Source organism: Pogoniulus pusillus, chromosome 18 (assembly GCF_015220805.1).
Source record: "Pogoniulus pusillus isolate bPogPus1 chromosome 18, bPogPus1.pri, whole genome shotgun sequence".
Classification (NCBI taxonomy): Eukaryota; Metazoa; Chordata; class Aves; order Piciformes; family Lybiidae; genus Pogoniulus; species Pogoniulus pusillus.
The window spans coordinates 1,833,820-1,846,262 of NC_087281.1; positions in this window are offsets into that span (position 1 = coordinate 1,833,820).

The window sequence follows — 12,443 nt, forward strand, 5'->3', positions numbered from 1 at the left end:
CTATGATTCTAAATTCAAGTTTAAAGGCTATTATCTACATCAGTACAAACAGCTGCTATTAAAAGTTTGGTTTCTCCCCTCCCTCCCCCCTAGATTTAGCTTAATTCAGAAGCTCCACATTTCCTTGTGATGTGAAGCAGGATGACCCCACCATGCTGCATGCCCCACCTCACAGCCCTTACTGGTGGTTAGGACAGCACAACCATCAGCCCCTCCTCCCCAGGGGGTGCAGTCTCTGCCTCGCTTCCTTCTCAGACGCCCTGGGGCATGAACCATGCCTGTTTTTTCAAGTTAAATTATTTTCTTCTCTCTCTCCAGCACAGCATCAGTGTCGGGCAGCCTGAAGTAGAGTTCATTTAGGCATTGCTGCAGGTGAGATGGGTTTTTCCAGGCAGGCAGTGGAGAGCTCCCAAAAGGCAGCCCTTGGCACCATGCACAGCAGGAAAGGCAGGCATCTGCAAAGCTCTGTAATGCAAACCCTGCCCAGATGCTTTTACAGCATTAGATTTATTGCACTTTTACTGGGCAGTTATTGAAATAAGTGAAAAGGCATAAAGTTCACAGTAAAAAACCAAAATAGCTTTCACAGCAAATGTCACAATTCTTATTACTGTCTGATAGAGGCAGTTTTCTGTAAGTTCCTAAACAAATAGATCATATCACCAGTTTTAACCTTGGCAAGCAAGGTTCATGCTGGTAACCTTGGTAAGCAAGGTTTCATATCAAATCAGAACATGACATGAGACAGAGATCATAGGATCATAGGATATTAGGGGTTGGAAGGGACCCAAGGAGATCATCATGTCCAACCCCCCTGCCAGAGCAGGGCCACACAATCTAGCACAGATCACAGAGGAACACATCCAGACAGGCCTTGTAAGAAGGAGAATCCACAACCTCTCTGGGGAGCCTGTTCCAGTGCTCTGTGATCCTTACAGTAAAGAAGTTCCCCCTTGTGTTGAGGTGGAACCTCCTGTGCTGCAATTCACACCCATTGCTCCCTGTCTTATCACAGGGAGGACATGAGCAGAGCCTGTCCTCCTCTTCCTGACCAGCCCTCAGGTGTTTATGCACATTTATTAAATCCCCTCTCAGTCTTCTGTTTTCCAGACTAAGCAGCCCCAGGTCCCTCAACCTCTCCTCATAAGCCATGCCCTCCAGTCCTCTAATCATCCTTGTAGCCCTCTGCTGGACCCTCTCCAGCAGATCCCTGTCCCTCTTAAACTGGGGAGCCCAAAACTGAAGGCAGTATTCAAGATGGGGTCTCACCAGAGCAGAGTAAATTTCCAGCCTCCTGCTGCTTTCTGTAGAAAGTCACTCGATAGAAAAATGCAGGCTAAGATCTAATGAGTGAAGCACTAAAAGTGTGCAAACCAAAGTGGTACAGAGAAGGCAGCTGAAATGACTCCACAGCTGTAAGATGAAGATATGGCTAAACAGATATATGGTCCTTTTGCAGTGCTATTTGGGGTAGAATTAAAATTACCCAGGGAGAAAAAAACATGCAATGTACTACACAGCAGCAGGGTAAGCTTAAGGTAGCTCAGAGGCCAGTTCCTGCTCTCCTTTTTCATATGAATAGTCTTTTTTACCTCATTAGGAACAATCTGAACTCCAAGACGAGCAAGATTTAGCTGCAATTGCTGCTGGGTGAAGCTACAGCAAGTTGTGTACGTGCTGAACTGAAACCAGAGCAGTCACACAGCAGTGCTTCCTCATTTTACTCTCAATGAGACCAAGAACAAAGAGGTCTGGCACCACAACGGCATCAGCAGTTGTTCAGGCAAGTGACTGGATTTCACCCTTTGCTCAAACACATGTTCTGTGTGACTTCAGTTTGTTCAGATAAAAGCAGAAATGGCAACACCTCCTGATCACATGCAGCACTTGGGGTTTCAGCTGGCTGTCCCTAGGGAGCTGCTAAGCCCCAGGAGGAAGGCTCCATGGTGGTCCATCATGCCCGCTGTAATGCTCCACCACACCCACAAGGAGTAAAAGGGAAAGCGGGGTCATGCTGAACATTAGAAGTGAGCGGTCACAGCTACTCCTCAGTCTCCTTCTATTTGCCTGGAGCAAAGACAGGCAAAAGAAGCAGCAGAGGCATCTTCCTTGAAAAAAAGTATTACTGTGTTAAAGCGCTTCCTTTGCCGCCCCCTGCTCCTCCCAGCGACTAAGTCCAGCTCATGCCAAGTGCTGGCTGCATTTCTCATCTGTGGCCACCATCTGTCATGGCAGGAAGGAAGCAGATGTGCAGAGACTTTGGCAGATCTGAGCACACTGGGCACAGTAAGCATTTGCTTTTGCCAGGAACCAGTTGGCGCATGCTGCAGGACTGGGGTCAACAGGTGCCTGACCACAACCAGGGCTGTGCACAGCTGGGCAAGGTGGTCACTAAACCCCTCTGCTGGTGCTAAGAAAGAGTCCTTTCACTGACCTCCTTGGAAAGCATGGCTTTGTGGGTGTCTTCCACCCTTGATTAACAAGCCCAGCCCCAGACTGGGGCCAGGGGCCAGCCTGTTTTACCTGACCCCCACATGAGTTTCCAGACCTTTCTGCACCTCAGCGTCCACACCTGCCCTTTGAGGTTTATTTCACAGCAGTTACAAAAGACTAATTGCCTCCCCAAGCCTTCAGGGTGGCTGCTGTGTGTGTCCACATGGACCAGCCCACCCAAGAGGATCAGTCTCAGGAAAAGCAAAGAGAACTGCACTGTATAATTTAAAAGAAAGCATCTACATTTTCATGAGAAACTTGAAACTGAAAACTAAAAAGTATTTTGTACAACTGCCTTCTACTGATCAAATCAGAGAAGAAAAAGCCATGAGTGCAGGCTGTGGGGAAACCAAGCAAACACAACACATCTTCAATGAAGACTGAAGATTGAGGCAATTATTGTCAAAAAACAACCCTGCACTCTTTGCTAGTTAGGGTAAGTTAATCTGAGGTGCACTGCAAGACTTAATTTACAATCATTTCAGATGCCAAATCTCACAGTAGTTACCACCCTATATTGACTAAGTGCTGTGTCTCATCAGTTCTGAAAGTGACTGATTGCTAAGTGACTGTGGCTAAGGATCACCAGAGTGAAAACAAAGATTATTGGCTCAGATCACTTGTCAGGGTTAGTCATCAACAAAACACAAAGGCAGAAACAGAGATGCAGAATCATACACACAGAAAACTACCTCTGCATTTGATCATCTGTGTGTTCTACAGGGCTGTGTAGAATGAGATGTTCAACTATGAACAGAAATCAAATTGCACTATGTGGTTTCATGGCTGCTGTCTACACCTACCTGAAAGGAGGTTGTAGCCAGATGAGAGTTGGTCTCTTCTGCCAGGCAAGCAGCAACAGAACAAGGGGACACAGTTTCAAGTTGTGCAGGGGGAGATCTAGGCTGGATGTTAGGAGGAAGTTGTTGTCAGAGAGAGTGATTTGCCACTGGAATGGGCTGCCCAGGGAGGTGGTGGAGTCGCCATGCCTGGAGGTGTTGAAGCAAAGCCTGGCTGAGGCACTTAGTGCCATGGTCTGGTTGATTGGCTAGGGCTGGGTGCTAGGTTGGACTAGAGGTCTCTTCTAATCTGGTTGATTCTATGATTCACCCTCCAAACATAAATGTAACAATTTGGAAGACCCAAAAAGGCAGTGCAGCACTGTGCTCTAGTGACAACTACAAAAGCTAGAAGTACTTGTGGGTATGCAGGGAAGCTGTTGAGCATAGGCAATGCAATCATCTGCTAGAGGAAAATGCTTGTGGAGTAAATGTTTGAAAACACCCACTGAAACCAGAGGAACACTGCTTTTCTTCAAGGAGAAAAACAGCCATTAATAGCATGTATGAAGGAACACTGCAGGGTTTGCAATTGCCCAATTTCCCTCCTCTGTATGGTACCCAAATTACCTTTTAATTATAAGCTGCTATAACAAACCACAAAAGCAACCCTGCACTATGCCAGTATTACTGATAGAAAAAGGGCCTTTGAGTTTGTTTAGGACACTGCTAGCTCTAAGTAGAATCATAGAATCAGTCAGGGTTGGAAGGGACCACAAGGATCATCCAGTACCAACCCCCCTGCCATGGTCAGGGACACCCTGCCCTAGATCAGGCTGGCCACAGCCTCATCCAGTCTGGCCTAAAACACCTCCAGGGATGGGGCCTCAATCACCTCATTCCAAGGTCTCACCACTCTCATGGTGAAGAACTTCCTGATCTCTCCCTTAGAAAAGGTCAAAGCTCTGTTGCACATGTATACATGTAGGATTTAAAAGCAAGCAGTAAGAACTTAGTAGTTGAAATTTCTTTTCTGTGATAAGGATTTATTTTTTCCCTTCCATTGATAAGGGGAAAAACCTTATTAATGAGGCCTCAGTGGTAGTTATACTGCAGCTGCTGTACTGCAAGAGATGTACACTTTTCCCAAGGAGGGTTTAACTGTTCTGTAGATCCATAAAGATATTTCACAGAGAAAGCTTTATTCAATTGGAGCTCTTAAACCTCCTTTGTGAAATGTTGTGGTATTTTGTGAGATATGTGGCCTTTGCTATGCACATGAGACTGGTAGATTTCTAGGCATGCAAGTTCAAGGGCTTTCTTTTTCAGTTAATTTTCCAATCAATTTAGCTTGTTGGTAAGGCTACACACACTTCAGAAAGGAAGGGAAAGAAAAATAACCACTAACTCTTGTCTGCTTTCTGCAGGAGCAGCTGCATTTGCTGCTGCTGCCTTCACAGAGCTGCTGGGATGCTGGGTTTGGTGGCTTGCAGGTTTACAGCCCTGGAATGTCGCTGGTGGGTTTTTCCTCCTTCGTGACAAACATTCTTGTGATGCGGGGGATTCCTATCAAAGCTACCATCACCCTCCTAACGCAAATCATTCCCCTGCATTTGAATGCAGACAGCTGCTGAGCTACAGAAAACATCAATCTGCATCCACAGAATTCTTCACGGAGGGATTTTTTTTTCCCCTAATGTTGCATTTTTGCATGCTTATACACCCAGCCCTTACGGGGGAGGGAACAAAAGGCCTTTTAAAGGCAGCCTTTCAGAATGCTCCGATTGTGCTCTTAATTGCATCGAAGTACACGTGGGCTCAGCTCTATGCAGACATAGTTTTAGCTGTAGGTTGATTTCAAGCAAGCCTCGGATTTTATACCAAAGCATTGCATAAAAGCAGGCACAGAAGTAATAATGCATAGCGAGCAATAATTGGATGCAAGAAGTTTAGAGCAGATGTTCCCTTTACTTTGATTCTTGAGGCAGTACAGCAGCAATTTCTTCCTTTGTAACAGACATAAATGATTCAGTGTTAATAAAGTTTCAGCCATGAAATTCTTCCAGTGAATAGTTGATGAATAAAACACACATTGTGAAATGTGGGTCTGAACAAGGGCTGCCAAGTATTCCCCCTCCCCACACAGATCACATTTCGAAAGAAATCTGGGGTTTATCCTTGGACTTACAGTGGTGGATTTAAAGCACTATTTCTGCTAGCTACTATGCTTTTTATGTTTGTTGACCCTCTCTCAGAAAATGTATTTGCTTCCCAAAGACTTGGGGAACTGCACACCACCTACTTCAGGGTTTCTCACCTGAGGAGTGCCCTGAAACAGGCATGCTTCAGCCCTGGGACAACACCACTGCCATCACTGGAAAGCCAACCAGAGCCTGGGCTGCAGCAGGAGAAGTGTGGCCAGCAGGGCCAGGGAGGTGATCCTCCCCCTCTACTGCGCTCTGCTGAGACCCCACCTGGAATGCTGCATCCAGTTCTGGAGCCCCCATTACAAGAAGCATGTGGAGATGCTGGAGCGTGCCCAGAGAAGGGCCACTGGGTTGATCAGAGGGCTGCAGCAGCTCTGCTGTGAGCACAGACTGAAAGAGTTGGGGCTGTTCAGTCTGGATAAGAGGAGGCTCCCAGGTGACCTTCTTGTGGCCTTCCAGGATCTGAAGGGGGACTACAAAAAAGCTGGGGAGGGACTTTTCAGGATATCAGGGAGTGACAGGACTGGGGGGAATGGAGTGAAGCTGAAGGTGAGGAGATTCAGACTGGATGTGAGGAGGAAGTTGTTGAGCATGAGAGTGGTGAGAGGCTGGACTGGGTTGCCTAGGGAGATGGTTGAGGCCCCATGGCTGGAGATGTTTAAGGCCAGGCTGGCTGAGGCTGTGAGCAGCCTGCTCTAGGGTAGGGTGTCCCTGGGCATGGCAGGAGGGTTGGAACTGGCTGATCCTTGTGGTCCCTTCCAACCCTGACTGATTCTATGATTCTATCTTGATCAGTCCCTAAGGGAAAAATAGGACAGAGGTTTTGCAAGATTGTGCCAATGGCCAAGAGGAGCCAGACTCAGCTCATGCTTTCTGTTCATATCCTAGCTACAACAGTGACAAAACCCAGCCCTCCAAGACAGGACACTGGTGTGGGCAAGCTGGATAGGGATAGTAGCATCGCCTTCCCACCAGCAGTAGCATCAGCAGCTCCAAGCAGCACATCTTGGAAGTCACATAGCAAGCAAGGAGGAAAAGTTCCAGGCTGTCCCAGATCCCAGTGCTGGGGCACCTGTCTGCCCCTTTGCACGAGCAGAGCCTAGTAAGGCTTTGCCATCCAAAACCTAGAAATCCTGCAGCTGCAGAAGACACTCAGCTGGTGACAGGCCTGGAACACAGCCCTGTGAGGAGAGGCTGAGGGAGCTGGGGGTGTGCAGCCTGCAGAAGAGGAGGCTCAGGGCTGACCTCATTGCTGTCTACAACTACCTGAAGGGAGGCTGTAGCCAAGTGAGGCTCAATCTCTCCTCCCAGGCAACCAGCAGCAGAACAAGGGGACACAGTCTAGGCTGGATGTTAGGAGGAAGTTGTTGGCAGAGAGAGTGATTGGCATTGGAATGGGCTGCCCAGGGAGGTGGTGGAGTTGCCCTCCCTGGAGGTGCTCAAGCAAAGCCTGGCTGAGGCATTTAGTGCCATGGTCTGGTTGATTGTTTAGGGCTGGGTGCTAGGTTGGACTGGAAGATCTTGGATGTCTCTTCCAACCTGGTTGATTCTATGGTTCTATGATTCTAAGGACAAATGCTGGTCCAGAGAGGCAGAGATTTGTGATGCACAGCCACAGGGGCCCCAAAAGCTTGACCAATGCAGCCTCTTAGCACTTCTGAGCCAGAAGCTTCGTGCCATTTGCTCTCAATCCTGTGCCCCAGCTGCAGATGAGCTGGTGTTTTTCTCTCAATACACCACAGCATTACACAGAAGAAGAAACAAGCAGGGCTTTTTCATTTTTTTTCCTCAGCTACTGCCCAGGGAGCAGTTGTAGGGTGAAAGAGATGCAAGTTCCTCAAAACTCACATTTTCTGAAACATAAACTGCAAAGTAAAAGCCTTTGCTGGAATAGCTGGTCCCTCCTTGTCTTTTCTCATCAGCTGCCCCTCTACCTGCCCACAGCTGTCTTTCAGCTTAGCAAAGTACTGCAGGGGCCCAAGAAAAGCAGGAAGTGAGAACATGAAGAAAATAATGGGACTAATGCTTGAGATGGAGATGGTGAGATACCAGAATATAATTTCTTGCTTCTAGAGCTGCCCTTAGGTAAGATGAGCTGCTTTTTGGCAATTGCTCCTTAGGGAAGTGCTTAGAAATTACACCCAGAAAACAGAAATTGAATCTTGATACAGAGTGCAGTGGATTGTACATTTTAAAGCCAGGCTTCCCAATTGATGCAGTAGTTTGCAACATGCTGCTTTAGGTCAGCCTGTATCCAGTGAACCTCAGCATCCAATGCTGTTGTACCTGTTGTGGACAGGATGGAGTTGTGTGGAGACTTCCTCAAGTTTCCCAGTGTTTTTAAAGGACTTCATCCACAAGTTTTCCTCAATCACTTTACTCATATTGCAGAGCAACATGATTTCTTGCAAGGTTAGCATCACTCTGTGAAGGGCACAGAGCTACAGTGATTATGGCTACTAGTGGCTGCAACATGAGTATGCTGGATACCACCAAAGGTACCTGGCATTCATCTGCAGTCCCATTAAACACGGTGCTATCAATCAATCTCTACCAGGCTGTGTATCATAGAATCAGTCAGGGTTGGAAGGGATCACAAGGATCAGCCAGTTCCAACCCTCCTGCAATGCCCAGGGACACCCTACCCTAGAGCAGGCTGCCCACAGCCTCATCCAGCCTGGCCTTAAACATCTCCAGCCATGGGGCCTCAACCACCTCCCTGGGCAACCCAGTCCAGCCTCTCACCACTCTCCTGCTCAACAACTTCCTCCTCACATCCAATCTGAATCTCCCCACCTCCAGCTCTGCTCCCAGTCCTGTCACTGTCTGATGTCCTAAAAAAGTCCCTCCCCAGCTTTTACATAGGCCCCCTTCAGATCCTGGGAGGCCACCAAAGGTACCTGGCATTCATCTGCAGTCCCGTTAAACACGGTGAAGGCCACCTGGGAGCCTCCTCTTCTCCAGACTAAACAGCCCCAACTCTTTCAGTCTGATCACATGGATCACAGAAGTTGAAGAGGTGCAGGGATGAGACCCCCAAGACCAACATATTACCACTATACCAGAGTGGAGAAGATTGAGGCACCAGGGTGGCTTGCAGCATCTCCCCTTCTGCCCTTCAGCAGCCTTAGCCTCTGGTTTAAATTTAAAAAAAAAAAAAATTAAAAAATAAATGCTGATGCATTGGAACACAGGGAGCTTGGATTGCCTCATCACACCCCTTTAATCATTGCAATCATTTCTTGAGACAGGCATACAAGGCAATACTATAGTCTGGTGAGACACACTCTTTCTTCTCCTTACCTCAAAGCATTTAACCTACTCTCACCAGGGCAGAGTAAGGAGGCTGCAATTTAACTTTTCTCTCCTCGTGTGTACAGAACCAGGATTAGCTCCCATTTTGTCCCCTCACTCCACGCCCTCAACAGCCAGAGTCACAGAATGGTTTAGGTTGGAAGGGATAGAATCAAAGAATCACAGAATTTCTTAGATTGGAAACTGCCTGCATGATCATTGAGTCCAATCATTAGTCTCATGTTGACAAGTCCTTGACCAAACCAAAGCCCTCAGCACATCTCATCACTAGGAATCTCTGTGGTTGGAAAGGACCACCAGCATCATCCAGTCCAACCTTCATCCCAGCATCCTTCATCACTAGACCATAGCCTCAAGCACCACATCCACTCTCCTTTTAAACACCTCCAGGGATGGTGACTCCACCACCTCCCTGGGCAGCCTGTGCCAGTGCCTGACCACCTGCTCAGGAAAGAACTTCTTCCCAACAGCCAACCTAAACCTGCCCTGATGCAACTTGAGGCCATTTCCTCTTGTCCTCTCGTTAGTAACTGGGGAGAAGAGACCAGCTCCAGCCTCACTACAACCTCCTTTTAGGTAGTCGTAGAGGACCTCAAGGACCATCCAGTTCCAAGCCCCTGCCATAGGCAGGGACACCTCCCACTAGAACAGGTCACTCAAGGCTTCATCCAGCCTGGCCTTGAACACCTCCAGGGAGGGAGCAGCCACAGCCTCCCTGGGCAACCTGTGCCAGTGTCTCACCACCCTCACTGTGACGAATCTCTTCCTAACACCTAGTCTAAATCTCCCCTCTGCCAGTTTAAACCCATCACCCCTTGCCCTGTCATCACAAGACCTTGTCAACAGTCCCTCCCTAGCCTTCCTGCAGGCCCCCTTCAGACACTGGAAGGCCACATTAAGGTCTCCTGGTCAGCAGACCACAACAGAGACAAGAGCTGCAGAGGGCTGCTGTGCAGAAGGAAGAGTGCCCACAGGGCCTCACAGCAGAGGCTGCCTCCCGAAACCGGCCCTGGCCACCGCCACACAGCACCGCTGTGCCCTGCACTTAGTCCCTGCCCCAGCAAAAGTGCCCATTCTGCTGTAGCCGGAGGACTCTGCCCTACGTGAGGCACTGCTGGCAGCCAGTCCAGCAGCTGCCCGCTCCCATTCCCTTCGGACGCGGGGCAGGGCCGCAGCACACGCCCGGGTCTAGCGCGGGCCGGCCGGGCCGAGCGCCTCTGCCGTGGGACGGGGAGCGCCGGGGGCTCGGCAGCCGCACGGCCCCGCTGCCGCACGGCCCCGGCACGGCGGGCACAGCGGCTGAGAGCACAGCGCTCCGCAAGGGCTGCGCGGCTCCTTAGCTGGCCGGCTCAGCCCTGAGCGCTGGTGCGGAACAATCAGCCTCTGCCGATTTGGGCAATAAACACCCAAGCCGCCATCACAAAGGCACATTCAACGCAGCTGACTCCCAGCGTTGCAGAAAGCAGCAGATGCTGTCCTCCCCGAGGCTGTACATTGTCCCTCTAAGGCGGCACCCAGACGTGCTGGCAGACCCCCTGCACATGCTGCCCTATGGAGGGGAGAGCTGCCGGCGGGGACCCGCAGAGCCGCGCCGAGCCTGCATTCGCTGAGCAAGGACAGGCACAAGCGGGATGTGCCGCACCACACATGCTCCCCTTCCCTCCCCTCACCCGCCGGAAGGATTATGGGGCCAGCACAGGGAACTTCTTGTCCTGCCAGGGCATGAACCTTCTTCTCCCAGTCTCCAGGAGGCACAAAGCAGCTCCGAGCTGTTGCGAGCAGACAGGCTTTGTAGAGAGCTCCCGCAAACACCACTGCTTTTATTTAAAGCAGAAAACACAGGATGTTACAGATGAGTGGAAAAATGTGAACTGCCCCATTGCCTACAGAGCCCTTCAGACTGGAGAATGCTTTTCTGGAAGTCAGAGGGTCTCCAGACAGGATTAGGAAAGCACATAGTGTCTGCTTTAGCTTTTTATTTTTGCCCTGCTTGGCTGCAGTTACACCTCCCTCCAACCCACACACAAACGCTCCCCCCAGCCAGGATCCTGTACCTTCCCTCCCACTTACAGCTTCCCATAGCCCTTTCATATTTAACTCCTGGGAAGTCTTTTTCAAACTTCTTTTGTCAGCTCCATCTCTTTGAAACACTGGAAAGCGGCCAGCAAGAAGCCTGGCTCCGATTCACCACCATCAGTGTTGGCAGCAGCTTGCCAGGCTCTGCCCCTCCACAGGAGCCCACAGGCAGCTTTAGCCCAGGCTGGATAGGCGCCACAGCCACCTCTGCCCTTTCTCAGCTTCACATCGACAAGTTGTTCCATTCAGTAGTTCAACAGCTTGTACAGCAACTGCTTTATAGCACCACTAGTATTCACGAAATGCCAGAGTCCCCAAAACTCTGACACCGGGTAGAGCTTCCGTACAGCGAGTTGGGGAGTAGCCACTGAAAAGGTCTCACTTTAGTTTTGTTTTGATCGCTGTGCAAGACAAAGAAGGCCACAGGTAGCTTTTCTTTCACCCCTAATGTTAGTGAAACAACCACCAGCCAACCTCTCTAACATGCTGATCAAGATAAACCAGGGGAAATCTCAGACATTTAGTCTCAGAACAGTAGCACTTAAGACTTAATTAAGCATCCACAGGGTTCTTTACTGATGCCACTTACCTTGTAGTGCCTGGAGAGCTAGCAAGCCACAGTCATAAGCAAGATGCACTTCACATCAATTCTGTAAAACCAAGTCATCTTCAGTGCTGCTACACTTAATCTATACCCCTTGAAACACCTGGCACAGAATGTCTTTGAATTTACTGTAACTAGAAACTTCTGGTTGGCTGGCCCCCAGTGTCAGTGATCACAGGATGACCTGGTGAAAAGAGATGCAGTTACCATTTCTCAACTGCAATCCCTTTTTTCGCACATAGTAAAATAGCTAAGGAATGTATTGAATGACATACTATTACTCATAGGCTTAAGCACCTGGGCCCTTGATCTTGTGCTTCAGAGAAGTGCTCTAAGCTGTGCTGTAATTGCCTATAAATACGCTGCTGATCATGCTTAAAGGGACACTGTCAAGGTTGCCAGGCCTACAGTTTGACATAGTAAAATGACATCTTATAAATAGTTTTATTCTCAGTGTTCCTAAATTACTAACCTGTAGTTGTTAACATGCTTCTTTTTTGTCAGTCCATCTCCTAGGATTGATAGGGTTTTGGAAGAAAGTTCACTTTTAAAGCAATGGCCCAGATATTGAAGCAACAGCCCAAACATTGAAATAGTGTAATAGGGCTTAATGGTCTCATCCTGTACATGCAAGTGAAAGGACATCCCTGGAAGTCCTATTTTTGCTGATGCGAATGGGTATAACCTCTACTGTCCCTATGGCCTGCAAAAAGGTCACCCCTTGCTTAAGCAACATCTTGTGAGAGAAATCTTCAAGCAGGAGCACAGAGCTGAAGGGATCAGCTCTGGGTAAGTCTGCAGCTGCACAAGGTACCTATTTTCCATGGTGTCTCTTTGTCAGTTGTAGCCTTGTCCTAGTTGAGCTAAAGGGGAGTGGATGCAAAAAAGAGTCAGGCAGCAGAGTAACAAAGCTGGTGAAGAGCCTGCAACTTCATCCTGTGCTCAGTGGTGCTGCTAGGATGCAGAGGG